Source organism: Bufo gargarizans, chromosome 1 (assembly GCF_014858855.1).
Source record: "Bufo gargarizans isolate SCDJY-AF-19 chromosome 1, ASM1485885v1, whole genome shotgun sequence".
NCBI lineage: Eukaryota > Metazoa > Chordata > Amphibia > Anura > Bufonidae > Bufo > Bufo gargarizans.
In genome coordinates this window covers 436,657,302-436,674,814 of record NC_058080.1, presented here as the reverse complement: position 1 = coordinate 436,674,814, position 17,513 = coordinate 436,657,302, and positions in this window count along the sequence as shown.

Sequence of the window (17,513 nt, the reverse complement as noted above, 5' to 3'; positions counted from 1 at the left end):
TGAGAAAGACGAAGCAGAGGACCAAAACAAGATAAAATAAAAACATTCTCCAAAACGTTGCCTGCATTGTTAACGCTGCAGGTCCCAAGAGTGAAGTGGGTGAAATTCACATTCAGGCAATGCGTTTTTGTTGGACCGTGCTGCTTCAATTGTCGAGGAAGTAGTAATCCTAATTCAGAGCCATCCACATATATGAGCATAGGAAAACATTGATTTCCACATGTATCCTCCTTTCCCTCAGCGGACAACTCTGTGGAACATCAGAAGTCGCACCATTAGTGAAGCACTGTCTCCAAGAGTCAGGTAAAAATGAATTTATTGTACTCACAAACGTAGTCAGATAAAAAGCATTTAAAGAGGTTGAAAACCCTCGTAATCCTGCCCTAATCCTGCTGGATTACGATGGTGTTCAACCTCTTTGAAATACTTTTTACCTGACTATGTTTGTGTCATGGCAAGTAGGGATAAGAGGAAAACAAGTAAAGAAACAGTAACTGGTAAACAGACTAGGCCCCAAAGCTAGGGAGGAGGGAATGGTAACCTCATAACAATCCCTGAGCCTCTCCCTGACTGCTGACAGTATGAGCAAGTCCTGATGGTGAACGAACTCATACACAGGAACCTAAGCCCTGCTGGCACTGTAGCAAAGCCTAACTTAGGGAGCTGAGAATGAGACAGCCGGTACCGTCCACCGTGAAGGGACCATCGTCTCCCTGAGACCTAGAAGCAACACACGCACAAAGGAGACTTAGCTTGAGTCGAGTGGGTAGTAAAATATCCACAAACAACTATTACAGAACTCCAGAAGGAAAATATCAACTGCAAAGTCAGCAGTAAGAGGTGGACTTAAATAGAGCCTCTTAAACAGCTAGCGAGCAGAACCTGTATAGAGGTGGGATCCTGCCCACAACAACAAACTGAAAGGAAACACAGAAATACCTGTCAGGTAAACTCACGTTCTGCAAGTCTATCCGATCTTCTCAGATCTCTTACAGGGCAGGCAGTGACAGTACCCCACCTTCTACGGGTGACCTCCTAACACCCAGGACCGACCTTATCCTGGTGTGCCCTGTGAAAAGCCTTCAGAAGGTGACTAGCACTGACATCAGTTGCCGGAACCCACATTCTTTCTTCTGGACCGTAACTCTTCCAATGTTTGAGGTACTGAAGGGAACCATGAAGAATAGGCGAGTTAATTATTCTGAAGATCTAAAACTCCAGATTATCATCTACCATGATAGGAGGAGGTGGCAAGGGAGATGGTTCAGCAGGTTCCACATTGTTTTTCAACAAAGACCTGTGAAACACATGGATCTTCCAAGCCTGCGGAAGTTAGAGATGAAACGCAACCGGATTAATAATGGCAGAGATCTTGTAAGGACCAATAAATCTTGGATTTAACTTCCAAGAGGGTACCTTCAACTTAATGTTTTTAGTGGTCAATCTTATCAAATCCCCCACACACACGTCCGGACCAGCCATACGTCTCTTGTCAGCTATACATTTATATCTTTCAACTATTTTTTTCAAATTGATTTGAATATTCCTCCAGATAGATGACAATGAGGAAGAGAATATTTACTCTTCAGGTATACCAGAGGACTCAGTCCCAGAAAAGGTACCAAACTGAGGGTAAAACCCTTATGCTCCAAAAAATTGGGACTTATCAGTGGACTCCTGTCTACTACGGTTATTTGAGGCAAAATGAAGACTAGGGTTAAGCGAACCCAAACTGTAAAGTTTGGGTTCGTATCGAACTTTAGTTTTTTTTTGTACCCGGACATGAATCCGAACATTTTCGGAAAAGTTCAAGTTCGAGTTCGGTGTTCAGCGATTTAATGGAGCTTTTTGAAAGGCTGCAGGGCAGCCAATCAACATGCGTTAACTAGTGTGCCCTTAGAAGCCATCACAGCCATAAATACTAATGGCATGGCTGTGATTGGCCAAGTGCAACATGTGACCCAGCCTCTATATAAGCACGTGTCTGCTTTTACTAGTTGTAGAGATAGGATGCTGGTGCTGTGAGGGAGAGATTAGTAAAGACTCTGATATCTGCACTTGGTGTGAAGTCAGCGATTTGCTGCTTTTTTTGTTTTGGGGGTGCAATGCAACATTTTTGTACCCTGCCCTGAGCCCAGTGATACTGAAAAAAAAGTTTTAATCCGTCTGATAGTTAGGTGGACATCGGCGTCCATTTTGTGCAATAGCAGTGCACCAGCACTGCATATGTGCCAGGGACAATAATTTATTCCGGTTCTTGTAGTTCAGTGGCTGACATATACCCATTTTTTTAAGTGCACCGGCACTGCATATGTGCCAGGGGAAGGGAAAATAATACCGTATGTGAGTTCAGGGACCCACGGGGTGACAAATCCTCATTTTTTCTTTAAAATACCCCAGTGCTGCATTTCTGAGAGTGAAATATAATCAGTTTAATCCATCTGTTCCATTGAGGGGTGACATATTTAATTTTTTAACCTCTGAGGCCTGCACTGCATATGTTACAGGCAGGCGCATAAATTCAGCAAATCCATCTGTTCCATTGTAGGGGTGACATATCAATCATTTTTTATGTTAAAAACCCCTGTGCTTAATTTGTGAGAGTGAAATATAATCACAGTTAAATCCATCTGTTTTATTTAGGGTTAAATAAAAAAACTTTTTGGGGGGGCAATAAAGTACCTTTTTGCCCTGTTCTGCATTTCTGGTAGTTAAATAGGACCTTTCACCTGGAACAACAATGTGAACTAAGTATGCTGACATGGAGAGCGGCGCCTGGGGATCTCACTGCACTTACTATTATCCCCGGGCGTCTCTCCGTTCTCCCGTTATGCCCTCCGGTATCTTCGCTCTGTAAGTTATAGTAGGCGGTGTCTGCCCTTGTCCTGTCACAGCGCACAGCTCACAGCCTGGGAGAAAAAAAAGTTAGGTCCTCTTTAAAGAAATACAGTCAATCCATCTGTTTCATTGTGTGTGAGAAAAAAAACAGATTTTTTATATTTTTTTAAATAAAATACCTTTGCTGCCTGCACTGCATAGCAGACTGGGCAATAAGTTTAAAACATTTGTCTGTTCCATTGTTAGGTGACATAAACCCATTTTTCCCATTAAAAAAAAACCTGCTCTGCCTAGGTGACAGGGACCTTAATTTCTAAAATTTGTCTGTTCCATTGTTGGGTGACATTAACCCATTTTGGCCGTCAAAAAAACCCTGCTCTGCATTGTTCACAAGGAACTTCATTTATTAAAAACGTCTGTTTCTTCGGTGGGCGACCGCAAAAAATGAGGAGAGCGTCAAACAAGGGATGTGGCCCTGGTCATGTTGGTGGAGCTCCTGTTGCAGGGAGAGGATGCGGTTGATCTGTGCCAGCTACACACCCAAGTTAAACATCTTCCTCAGGTGCGAGTAGGCGACAAAACCTTCAGCGTTATTTGGTAGGGCCGAATGCGGCTCCATGAATGGTGAGGCCAGAACAAATACAGGCGATAGTAGATTGGGTGGCTGACAGTGCCTCCAGTTCCTTCACATTCTCTCCCACACAGTCCCCTGCTGAAAGATCAGAGTTGGCACCTGCATCCCTTGGCCATCAGTCTTTCACCTCACCCCCTTGCAAATCAGCCCTGCCCCAGAAGTGGAAGAGATTGAGTGCACCGATGCCCAACCACTTATGTTTCACGATGAGTACATGAGAGGACCACCGCAGCACGTCTCGGATGATGACAAAACACAGGTGCCAACTGCTATGGCTTTCTGCAGTGTGCAGACCGACAAGGAGGGCAGGGGTGAAGACTGGGTGGAAGATGATGTGGAGGACGATGAGGTCCTCGACGCCACATGGAATCAAGGTCATGCGAGTGACCTGTGCAGTTTGGAGGAAGAGGCGGTCGCACAGAGGCAACAGCTCAGCAAAAGAGGGAGCAGGGTGCAAAACTTTCTGTTAGATTCTTTGGTGACATTTTACAATTTTTGCCATGAATAAACCCCTGCTCTGCATAGGTGACAGGGACCTCAATTTAAAAAAATCTTTTGTTACATTCTTTGGTGACATTTTACCATTTTAGCCGTATACAAACCCCTGCTCTGCATAGGTGACAGGGACCAAATTTTTTTTAAAATCGTCTGTTCCTTTGTTGGGTGATATGATCCCAGTTTTGCCGTAAATAAACCCCTGCTCGGCATAGTTGACAGGGACCTACATTTCTAAAAATCATCTGTTACATTCTTGGGTGACATTTTACCAATTTTTCCATATACATACCCCTGCTCTGCATAGGGGACAGGGACCTAAATTTCTAAAATTTGTCTGTTACATTGATGGTTGACATTAAACCATTTTTGCCATTGAAAAACCCCTCCTCTGCATTGCTGACAGGGAACAAAGTTTAGTAAAAACGTCTGTTACTGATCGGAAGATGCGCGACTCCAAGCGCACACTGATGGCATTCCCACCTGACAGCGGGGACTCAGTGGAAGCACAAAGCGAAGGCTGAGGAAGAGGTCGCCAACGCAGCTGAGGCACTGCCAGCACCTCAGAAGGCAGGGTTAGCATAGCCGAAATGTGGAAAAGCTTTGTCAGCATGCCACAACAACCAGCACCACCAGCTGATATGGAACGTCTTAGCAGGAGGCAGCATTTCAGCAACATGGTGGAGCAGTATGTGCGCACACACCTACACGTACTGACTGATGGGTCTGCCCCCTTCAACTTCTGGGTCTTCAAATTGGGCACATGGCCTGAGCTTGTCCTTTACGCCTTGGAGGTGCTGGCCTGCCCTGCAGCCAGTTTATTGTCTGAATGTTTGTTTAGCATGGCAGAAGGGGGTTATCACAGACAAGCGCAGCCGCCTGTCCACAGCCAATGTGGACAAGCTCACGTTCATTAAAATGAACCAGGCAGGGATCCACCAGGACTTGTCCATACCTTGTGCAGAATAGACATATATACCAGCCTCACCCAGCCATTGTTGTACTCCAGCGCACTTTCTCTTTGTTTTATTTTTTTATATATTATCCAATGTTTTAGGGTCTACCCAAATTTAATTTAAAAAAATATCTCCTCCTCCACCGCCGTTTCCACCTCCACCGCCTCCTCAACCTCCGACTCCATATGGACCTCCTCATCCTAGATCAAGATTATTATTTTTTATCTTTATGTATGTTGTGTTATTTTAAGTCATTTCCCTATCCACATTTGTTTGCAGTGTGCTTACCATGTTTTGCTGCCTTTTGCAGCCCTGTAGCCCTTTCCATGACTTTTTTAGAGCCATTTTAGTGCTCCAAAGTTTGAGTCCCTATTGACTTCAATGGGGTTCGGGGTCAAGATCGGGTCAAGTTCAGGTACCGAACTCAAACTTTTTTTGCGAGGTTTGGCCGAACCCGTCGAACCCGAACTTCCAGGTGTCCGCTCAACTCTAATGAAGACCACACTTCCTGATTCTTGAAGACAAAACACTTCAAATAAGTTTCCAGATTCTGGTTAGTTTGCTCAGTTTGTCAGTTCGACTGAGGGTGGAAAGCCAAAGAGAAGGACAATTGAACTCCCAGATGAGTACAGAATGCCCCCCAGAACCTGGAAAAAAAAATTGCATCCCCCTATCAGTCACCACATCAGAGGGAATGCCGTGTAATTTCACAATGTTATCAATAAACACTTGAGCAAGAGTTTTGGCATTGGGAAAACCTGATAATGGTATAAAGTGCACCATCTTACTAAAGCAGTCCACCACCACCAAAATCACCATATTCCCAGAGAAACTAGGCAAATCAGTGATTAAGTCCATGGACAAATGTGTCCAGGGATGGGATGGGATGGACAAAGAAAGACGAGTATGAGTTACCTTGGCAAGTGCACAGGTCTCGCAGGCTGCCACATAACCCTCCACACCTTTACGTAAACCTGGCCACCAGATTCCCTGGAAAATAAGATGCACAGTGGATCTGCTCCCAGGGTGTCCCGCAAAGACAGTATCATGATGTTCCCTGAACACCTTGTGCCGAAGCCCAGAAGGAACTAACAACCTCCCTGAAGGACAGAAATCAGGTGCCTCACCTTGAGCTTCCAACACCTTTGCCTCAAGTTCGGGATAAAGGGTGGAATCCACCACCCCATCAGCCAAAATCAAGGCAGAATCCTCCGAATCTCGCCCCCCCAGGAAAGCTGCGCGACAAAGCATCCGCCTTGACGTTTTTTACCCCAGAGCGATAAGTGACTACACATTTAAATCTGGTAAAAAAAACATGACCGTCTGGCCTGCCTTCAGACTCTTCGCCAATTGCAGGTAAACCATATTCTTATGTTCAGTAATAACCGAAATGGGATGACTTGCTCCTTCTAACCAATGATGCCATTCTTCAAAGGCCAATTTAATTGCCAGCAACTCTCTATTACCAACATCATAATTTATTTTGACAGAAGAGAGTTTTGTTGAAAAAAAAGCACAAGGGCGAAATTTGCCAGAAGAAGGACCTGCAATAAAACTGCTCCGACTCCCACTTCAGATGCGTCAACCTCCACAAGGAAAGGCTGAGACGCATCAGATTTCACCAGAAGGAGAGCAGAAACAAATCATTTCTTTATTGCAGAAAAAGCATGTAATGCCTCTTTAGACCAGACTGATAAATCCACCCCTTGCTTGGTCATATCGGTCAAAGGCTTGACAATAGTAGAATAATTCAGGATACATTTTCTGTAGTAATTAGTAAACCCCAAAAACGCTCTTTCTGATTCTCAGGTCGATCTCAGTCCAATACTGCACAGACCTTTTCGGGATCCATACGAAAACCTGAGGAAGAAAGCAGGTAACCCAGGAACTGCAGCTCCTGAACAGCAAACCCACATTTTTCTAACTTAGCATATAACTTATTCTCCCAGAGGATCAGTAATACTTGTCTTAAATGATCCTGATGAGTTTCCATATCGGGCAAGCAAATTAGTATGTCATTGAGGTAAATAACAACAAATCTCCCCACCAAATGATGAAAAATCTCAAACATAAAGTGCTGTGAGACCGCCAGGGCATTAGTCAACACAAAGGGCATGACCAAGTTCTCGAAGTGGCCCTCAGGGGTATTAAAGGCCGTCTTCCATTCGTCCCCTTCCCTGATTCCTATAAGATTATAAGCCCCTCTTTAATCCAACTTGGAAAACACCTTAGCTTCGACAATCTGATCAAATAAATTCGGGATCAAGGGAAGGGAATAAGGGTCACGGACAGTGATACGATTTAGCTCCCGGAAGTCTAAACATGATCTAAGGGTATCAACTTTTTTTTAACAAAAAAGAAGCCGCCAGCCACCGGTGACTTAGATGGTATAATATGTCCATTTGTCAAACTCTTGGTAATATACTCTCGCACAGCTACCCTTTTGGGTTGGGAAAGATTATACAACCGAGACTTTGGCAATTTTTCCCTGGGAATAATGTTTACCGGACAATCATACTCTCGGTGAGAGGGTAACTCCTGATCTTCACCCTCATAGAATACGTCAGAAAAATCTGAAATTAACGGTGGTAACACCTTAGTGGATACCACAGAAAGCGATGCTCCAAGATAGTTGTCTATACAGAAATCACTCCGAATACTGATCTGTCTTGCTTGCCAATCTATGGTAGGATTATGTCTGGTCAACCATGGTAAACCTAGCACTAGAGGGGCAGGCAAACCCTTCAGTACAAAACATTACTGCCCCTAACAACACCCAGCTAGTTTATAACTCCTCTCACCAGCTAGTTACATAGACACTCCCCGATCACTGCCCCTAACACCCAGCTAGTTTATAGCTCCTCCCACCAGCTAGTTACATATACACTCCCCTATTACTGCCCCTAACAACACCCAGCTAGTTTATAGCTACTCCCACCAGCTAGTTACATAGATACTCCCCTATCACTGCCTCTAACACCCAGTTAGTTTATAGCTCCTCCCACCAGCTAGTTACATAGATACTCTTCTATCGCTGCCCCTAACACCTCCCAGCTAGTTTATAGCTCCTTCCACCAGGTAGTTACATAGACACTCCCCTATTACTGCCTCTGACACCCAGTTAGTTTATAGCTCCTCCCACCATCTAGTTACATAGACACTCCCCTATCACTGTCTCTAACACCCAGTTAGTTTATAGCTCCTCCTACCAGCTAATTACATAGACACTCCCCTATTACTGCCTCTGACACCCAATTAGTTTATAGCTCCTCCACCAGCTAGTTACATAGACACTCCTCTATCACTGCGCCAACCACGCAGCTAGTCTATAGCTCCTCCCACCAGCTAGTTACATAGACACTCTCCTATTACTGCCTCTGACACCCAGTTAGTTTATAGCTCCTCCCACCAGCTAGTTACATAGACACTCCCTATTACTGCCCCAACCACGCAGCTAGTCTATAGCTCCTCCCACCAGCTAGTTACATAGACACTCTCCTATTACTGCCTCTGACACCCAGTTAGTTTATAGCTCCTCCCACCAGCTAGTTACATAGACACTCCCTATTACTGCCCCAACCACGCAGCTAGTATATAGCTCCTCCCACCAGCTAGTTACATAGACACAGCTAATTGCATGAGGCTTAAAACAGCAGGCATTTGCAGGCTGGGAGCTGAGTGGGCGCTGCCTTTAAAGACCAGATTTCTGCTGCAAATGTATGTCAAAAACCCCTTTTAATCATCATTTACATAAAAGTGGAAAACCACCATTTATTGTGTTTATTGGGGTTGAGCGAATTCTGCAGTGGACTTGGTTCTGTATTTCATTTAAAATCCGATTCACCGCAAAGTCAAATTTCTTCGTGCTTCATGGTAACGAATCAATTTACCCTGAAATGATGATAAATTAAAAAAATACATATTTAGCTCATCCATTTGAGAGCAAAGAGGTCACTGTGTTCATCATATTTGAAGATCATGCTCAAAATCTCGTGCATGATGACATATGATGTCACCCTGCCACCCAGCGAGATGATGCCACGCACCATGCAAGATTTCATGCAGAATCTTCAATCAAGGTAGCCTCTTCGCGCTCAAAAGGCTATGCATCTAAAGGCTATGCACACCTTTAAACACATTTTATATTGTATCGCATGTATTTTTTACAAAGATCTAAAAAAAAAGAAACTAATAAAATAAACATATCAAATAGGATTTGAGCTTAGAGTAGATTCAGGAGAGATCAGAGAGGAGCTACAGGCAAAGTTGTCAGAGGGTTTGCGATGGATTTAGCAAAGAACATCAAACAGTCAGCATTGTACTGTACTACATACATGCTCTAGAAGCCACACAAGGGGTCACTTACGATCAGATATGCACAATTTTTCTGGAGTATCTCTGTTGCAGTTTGCTGCCCAAAGGTTGTTTGCTCCGCAATCTGTGACTTTTCCTCACTCGTGCCAGGTCTAAAAAAGGGGATGTGACGTGGGAGGGGAAGGGGACGGGCTGGCTTATCATTTTATACACCTGTTTTAGATGTAGAAAATGGTCAAAGTTTAAGCCAGCAAGGAAGCTGTCTTACATTTAGACTGGTGGTGGATGCTCAGAAGTTATGGAGAGGCCGGTGCTTCTTCATGACTCTGGCTATCCACCACCAGCACAAGGGGTTATTAAGACCGGCATCTAAAATGCCAGTCTTAATAAATGACCCCCCTAGTCTCTTTTATTAAACTTACATAGATCCTGCTTTGTGCATCTATTGTTTTGGTGCATGCAAGCTACAAATTTATAGACTCCTTACAAGAAGAGACCTAAAGAGATTTATTGGGTGTTTGTCCCTGGTCTACTTTAATTGAATTCTTTCCTTCCAAGTAACTCTGACCTTTCTTGTTGCTGGTAGCAGGCATTGCATCGCAACTGCTCCACCATTTATGGTTTTGACCTACTTTTATTAGGCAGAGCTTTCCTGGCCTAAAACCAATAAACCATAGGTACATTTAGTAGTGTGTATATAAATATTATATAAAAAGGTAAATTGTTCCTTTACAGCCGCTGCTCACAGCATGCCTCATTTTAGTTAGCACACACTGGAATGAAACTCTGCTCCGGCTTCCTGTAACTGATGTTGATTTAAAATGGTCACTTCTCACTTTCCTTCTCTGTAAACTGAAGAGCTGCTTGCTCACCGATGAAAGACATTAACAGTACATGACCTAAATTCTCCCAGGGCAAAATTCTAGCCAACAAGAAAATTAACTTCAAGGTAAACAGATGGAACGGTTGATTTATACAAAAAATATATATACAGTTTAGCCTTTTGGTCTTTTTATCACCATATAACCATCTGTTTTGCACTAAGTTGTCTTGGGGATTCCTTTCACTTAGCTTTTTATAAGATATTCTATTTCAGGTGAAAGGTATTCACTTTAGCCTCACACATAACTCTCCTTGGGGCTACTGTAGTTACTAAGAAAATTGCTGTAATTCTCTCTCGGTTTGTTATAACCCGAAATGCAAAGATGAACACTGTGATTATGAATTATGGCAAGCGCCAAAAAATTATCTCGCTGTAATGTCTCTTGGAATATATTTATTTTCTTGATTAAAGGGAACATGTCACCGGGATTTTGTGTATAGAGCTGAGCACATGGGTTGCTAGATGGCCGCTAGCAGATCCGCAATACCCAGTCCCCATAGCTCCGATTTGATACATATGCAAATTAACCTGAGTTGAGTCCTGTTCCTGACTCATCTCACGTACAGGACTCATCTCAGGTTAATTTTCATATGAATCGGTTTTTATACACAATAAAAGCACAGAGAGCTATGGGGACTGGGTATTGTGGATGTTCTAGCGGCCATCTAGTAACCCATGTCCTCAGCTCTATACCCCAAATCCCGATGACAGGTTCCCTTTAAGCAGAAGTTGAAGGTATTATCAGAAGAAAATTAAAGGGACGGTGCCTCTATTACACATTGTTCAATTAAATTTCCCATTGGAAGACACTCCAAGTCACATTTTCACAGGGTAAGAAGGATCATTTATCAAACTGGTGTAAAGTTGAACTGGCTTAGTTGCCTATAGAAACCAATCAGATTCCACCTTTCATTTTTGACGGCTCCTTTGGAAAATGAAAGGTGGAATCTGATTGGCTGCTATGGGCAACTAAGCCAGTTCTACTTTACACCAGTTTGATAAATCACACCAGAGGTTTTAGTGTATAGCTGTAATGTATGTTCACTTTTTGTGAAAAGTAAATTTAGCACTGTATTTATGTTAATTATTATAGTTTACAGAGATGCTCTGTCTCTCAATTGGTTGGCTTGTGCCAAGATAAGTATTCTACATTTTTCAAACCAACACCTGGATCTGAATACTTTTGTAACTGCATGTAATAAAAAATTTAGTGTAGCCACTGAGCCATTCAATAAAATGTATCTGTATAGAGTCACCTTCTGTTTTTCTTATTTTTCTTTATCTCTTGTCCACCTCTCTGAGGTGGTCGCACACCCTCAGTATAAATCTTCAGCTGTCACCAGCCATATCTAATGTTAGAGACTGTGAAAGTTACAGGACACGCCTTCTTAAAAATAACATGCCCTCTGAGCTGCCAGCCTGAAATAAATGTAGCAGAACAATTGGACTAGTAAATGGGGAGATCTGTGGTTCCATGGGAGGTACGAAGCTGGTTCTAGCTTTGAAAAAAAAAAAGAAGATTGCCATGTACTATATGATGCCTGATTTTCATTGTTTACATCAGCATAACACTTTTTAAATATATGTTTATGGTTTTTTTTTCGCATTCACAGTAACTAACTGGCTTCTTCACTTACATTTCTGCAGTGGTTTTATATTCAAAGCCATTTCTATTGCTCTAGGATATTATAGAAAACTTCTCTAATGCTGTGACATATCCAAGGGAAATGAATATAAAGAACTCTGCATAATTATATAAATACTTAGATGCATGGATACAATGGCACCATACTTTCACAGTATCCAGGGCAAGAGCATATATTAAGAAATCTGTATGCAATGGTAACATGCAGTTAATCATAGCAAAATATTGAAAGTGGCAAAACAGAAAAAACAACAAACTGTTCAAGCATTAATGGATTTTAAAGGCTATCATTTAATGTTTCTTAATGATTTTTTATATTTTTGCATATGTGTATTCCAATGTAGAATTGCTTCCCATGCCTTACCTATATAGAACATAGAGTTACAGTGGTGTTCATTTTCCATTTAAATTATTAAAAGTGAACCTGCCATGATGAACATGTTTGGGGAACGTGTTCACAGAGCAGAGGAGCCGACTGATATATTATTTTGTGGGAAAAGTTTGATTATAACTTGTATTTTATGGATTTCAATTCCTGCTTACTTCGACCTTGAGTCCAATGGGTGGTCCTACTCTTACCGCCTACTGGACTCATAAGATCACAGTGACAAGGAAAGAGATTAAAAATATTAAAATACAAGTTCTACTGAGTCCTGTGAAATAAAATCCATAATCTAATTTTCTCAACCTCAGCTCATTCCCTCTGTAATGTGATGGCTCTACAAAGCTTTTAAAAGGTACTTTGTCTCCTTGCAGTGACTCATATGGTGTAGTAATTCCTACAAGCAATGCTTCCTGGCTACCATACAAGAGCTTATTTAAAGGTATGACATTCAATTGACCAGAGGTCTGTTCTTTACTAATGAGGAGCAAAAATTCTGGAGCAGTGCTAACTACTGATGGGTGTTTTTGGCTTAGCTGATACTCACATAGTGATGCTCCTTAATGGTTGGATGTTGAGTTGCAAAGTACAGTAGCTACCCATAACTACAACTAGATATGTGTTTTTACCTGTTCTGAAGAAGAGCTATTTTGTGACCTGTGTTATATGGAGAGCATGTATTATTTTTATAGACTGTACTTGGTCCCTCTTACAGCTTAGTTTTTCCATTGGTTGTGTGCATATGGACTTGTAGATATCTAAGTACCTAAGTTTCTTCATTCACATTTATAGACAAGTCTCACAAGTCCATATAGGTTGGCATACCCATATATAATATACTACAAATCAAATAAGGAGTCTATTAAAATGTTTCAGAATGGCAATACTTTTCAAATTAAAAAGCCTGCCTAATCCAATTACAATATAATGATGCATATTTCTTAAAGGAAGTTGACACTAATTGCTCATACATATAATGTTTGCCACTAAATGTGGGACTCAACCAAGTTGTCCAAGTCTTTTACTGCAGAATACTTACAAATCAGATTCCAAAAAAGTTGGGACACTAAACAAATTGTGAATAAAAACTGAATGCAATGATGTGGAGATGGCAAATGTCAATATTTTATTTGTAATAGAACGTAGATGACAGATCAAACGTTTAATCCGAGTAAATGTATCATTTTAAAGGAAAAATACGTTGATTCAAATTTTCACAGTGTCAACAAATCCCCAAAAAGTTGGGACAAGTAGCAATAAGAGGCTGGAAAAAGTAAATTTGAGCATAACGAAGAGCTGGAAGACCAATTAACACTAATTAGGTCAATTGGCAACATGATTGGGTATAAAAAGAGCTTCTCAGAGTGGCAGTGTCTCTCAGAAGCCAAGATGGGTAGAGGATCACCAATTCCCACAATGTTGCGCAGAAAGATAGTGGAGCAATATCAGAAAGGTGTTACCCAGCGAAAAATTGCAAAGACTTTGCATCTATCATCATCAACTGTGCATAACATCATCCGAAGATTCAGAGATTCTGGAACAATCTCTGTGCGTAAGGGTCAAGGCCGTAAAACCATACTGGATGCCCGTGATCTCCGGGCCCTTAAAAGACACTGCACCACAAACAGGAATGCTACTGTAAAGGAAATCATAGAATGGGCTCAGGAATACTTCCAGAAACCATTGTCAGTGAACACAATCCACCGTGCCATCCGCCGTTGCCAGCTGAAACTCTACAGTGCAAAGAAGAAGCCATTTCTAAGCAAGATCCACAAGCTCAGGCGTTTTCACTGGGCCGGGGATCATTTAAACTGGAGTGTGGCAAAATGGAAGACTGTTCTGTGGTCAGACGAGTCACGATTCAAAGTTCTTTTTGGAAATCTGGGACGCCATGTCATCCGGACCAAAGAGGACAAGGACAACCCAAGTTGTTATCAACGCTCAGTTCAGAAGCCTGCATCTCTGATGGTATGGGGTTGCATGAGTGCGTGTGGCATGGGCAGCTTGCATGTCTGGAAAGGCACCATCAATGCAGAAAAATATATTCAGGTTCTAGAACAACATATGCTCCCATCCAGGCGTCATCTCTTTCAGGGAAGACCCTGCATTTTTCAACAAGATAATGCCAGACCACATTCTGCATCAATCACAACATCATGGCTGCGTAGGAGAAGGATCCGGGTACTGAAATGGCCAGTCTGCAGTCCAGCTCTTTCACCTATAGAGAACATTTGGCGCATCATAAAGAGGAAGGTGCAACAAAGAAGGCCCAAGACGATTGAACAGTTAGAGGCCTGTATTAGACAAGAATGGGAGAGCATTCCTATTTCTAAACTTGAGAAACTGGTCTCCTCGGTCCCCAGACGTCTGTTGAGTGATGTAAGAAGAAGGGGAGATGCCACACAGTGGTGAAAATGGCTTTGTCCCAACTTTTGGGGGATTTGTTGACACCATGAAACTCTGATTCAACATATTTTTCCCTTAAAATGGTACATTTTCTCTGTTTAAACTTTTGTTCCGTGATTTATGTTCTATTCTGAATAAAATATTAGAAGTTGGCACCTCCACATCATTGCATTCAGTTTTTATTCACAATTTGTATAGTGTCCCAACTTTTTTGGAATCCGGTTTGTACAAACCTAAACCATGTATCTGTATTCAGACAATGTTGCAAGAAATATTTTAAAAAAAGAGCAGCTTTTTCATCACTTTCTAAGTAGCTCCACATGGGATATGCCCTATAGAAATACAGACAGCTGGAAGTTGAAGCTGAGCAGCAATGTCAACAAAGCAATAGTTTGCTGCTTCAATATATAAAGCTTCTACCAAAATAAGGTAAATTCTTACCTACCAGCTTCAATGCTGTAGTTGCCATCTAAACAAACTATGCACTTACCAAGAGCACTACAATCGGGAAAAGATTAACACCATTTAGTATTTTTTACATCAAAATAATGGACTACTGGCCTACTGGATAATAACCTAAGCATTGTGATGTATAATGTAGGTATATCTTATATGGTATCCTGAATAATACCAGTTCTAGCATTTGTCCTGTGTAGCTCCATTGCTGGAAGTTGTCAGCGGAACTACATTGCACCAACAACATTGTAGTAGACATCACTTTTCTGTAGAGAGCTGCTCCCACTGAAGTCACTCAGATTAGCTCTGCAGCAGAGAGCTCCCTTCAGTACAATGTTGAAGGTGCTCTGTAGCTCTGGTGTTGACTAGTGTTCAGTGAGCATGTTCGGCCGAATACCAGTTCGTCGAGCATCGCTATGCTCGGCACATGGTGGTACTCGGCAGAGTACCAGTATGTGCTCGAGCGCAATGCTCGAGTCCACTTCCCGCACGTTTTGGGGCTGCTAAGCAGCCAATAAATGTGCAAGTAAGTACTGCTCTCACTGTAATGCCAGTAGCCATATTGGGTACAGGCATTACAGTGATTGGCTGGCCAGAACGCTTCATCGGGTGCTGTATAGCACCTGATGATTCATGTTCGGCTCATTCAAAGTCAGGGAGAGCTGAGCTTAGGAAGAGACAGAAAGTGTAGGGGGTGTAATTGAATACTATTTATGTACAAAAGCGTTTCAGAGACCCAAAATTCCTTGTAAGGACTATTGTGTGTGACAGCAGCAATATATGTTTGTAGCACAACCTGTGCTAAATTGCTCAGTGTTAAGAAGAGCTGTGCATAGGAAGGGACAGACAGTGTAGGGGGTGTAATAGTAAGATTTTTATACAAAAAACTTTTCAGAGATTGTGTGTGACAGCAACAATATAGATTTTTAGCACATCCTGTGCAAAATACCGTGTAATAGGCCGCTGTGGACAGTTAAATTATCCGTGCCACATCTCCTGTTTAAAGTGTGCGCATCCCAAAAATATCAGGGATATCCAGTGCACTTTTTCCCTAGACTGTGTCCTCTGCGGACAGTTAAACTATATGCTCAACATCTCCTGTTTAAAGTTCGCACATCCCTAAAATATCAGTGACATCCAGTGCACTTTCTCTGTAGACGGTGTCCGCTGCGAACAGTTAAATTATATGCGCAAAATCTCCTGTTTAAAGTGCACGCATCCCTAAAATATCATTGACATCCAGTGCACTTTTTCCGTAGACGGTGTCCGCTGCAGACAGTTAAATTATCCGCGCCACATCTCCTGTTTAAAGTGTGTGCATCCCTAAAATATCAGTCATATAAATTTAGACAGCACTCCAACAATAATTATGATGTTCATTGAATTTTTATTTTATTTAATTTCAGCCGGGCACAGTGGTACACAAGCAGCAACGTTTCGGGCTAACATAAGCCCTTCATCAGTCAATAATGTGACCACATGTAGGACGCAGCCGTCCTACATGTGGTCACGTTATTGCCTGATGAAGGGCTTATGTTAGCCTGAAACGTTGCTGCTTGTGTAGCACTGTGCCCGGCTGAAATTAAATGAAATAAAAATTCAATGAGCTTCATAATTATCGTTGGAGTGCTGTCTAAATTTATATGACATATACAGTTCTTCAGGTGGACCTAAGAACAAAACCTGGATATGCACCCAGTTTTGCCAGGTTTAGAAATAGTGCTGTGGTCACACAGATTTGAAACTACCTAAAATATCAGTGACATCCAGTGCACTTTTTCCGTAGACGGTTTCCCCTGCGGACAGTTAAATTATCCGCGCCACATCTCCTGTTTAAAGTGTGTGCATGCCTAAAATATCAGTGACATCCAGTGCACTTTTTCCGTAGATGGTGTCCGCTTCTGACAGTGACCTTACCAGGGCCACATCTGCTGTGTAACCTGTGCACTTTTAAAGTTTTTCTGTGACATAAAATTTAATTATTCAATAGACTGTGTCTTCTTCTGACAGTGACCTGACCAGGCCCACATCTGCTGTGTAACGTGTGCACTTAAAAATGTTTCTGTGATATAAAACTACATTTTTCAATAGACGGTATCATCTTTTGACAGTGACCTGACTAGGCCAACATCTACTGTGCAACGTGTGCGCTTCCCAAAAATTTCTGGGACTTAAAATTTTATTTTTCAATAGACGGTGTCCTCTTCTGACAGTGACCTGATCAGGCCCACATCTGCTGTATAACGTGTGCGCTTCTGAAATTTTTCTGCGTCATAAAAGTTAATTTTTCAATAGACGGCGTTCTCTTCTGACAGTCGGGAGTGGGTAATTTGGGCCCCACCCCGCTTGCCTTCCTTGGATGTGGTAGCCGTTTCTCAGGCTCCCTCTCCAGAATCGAACACTGATTCCCTGTTACCTGTGTTCACCATGTTAGGCGCATAAAAGAACATCGAAAATTGATAGGGCAGAGATCCAAATGGATCATCGACGTCACTGGCACGTGC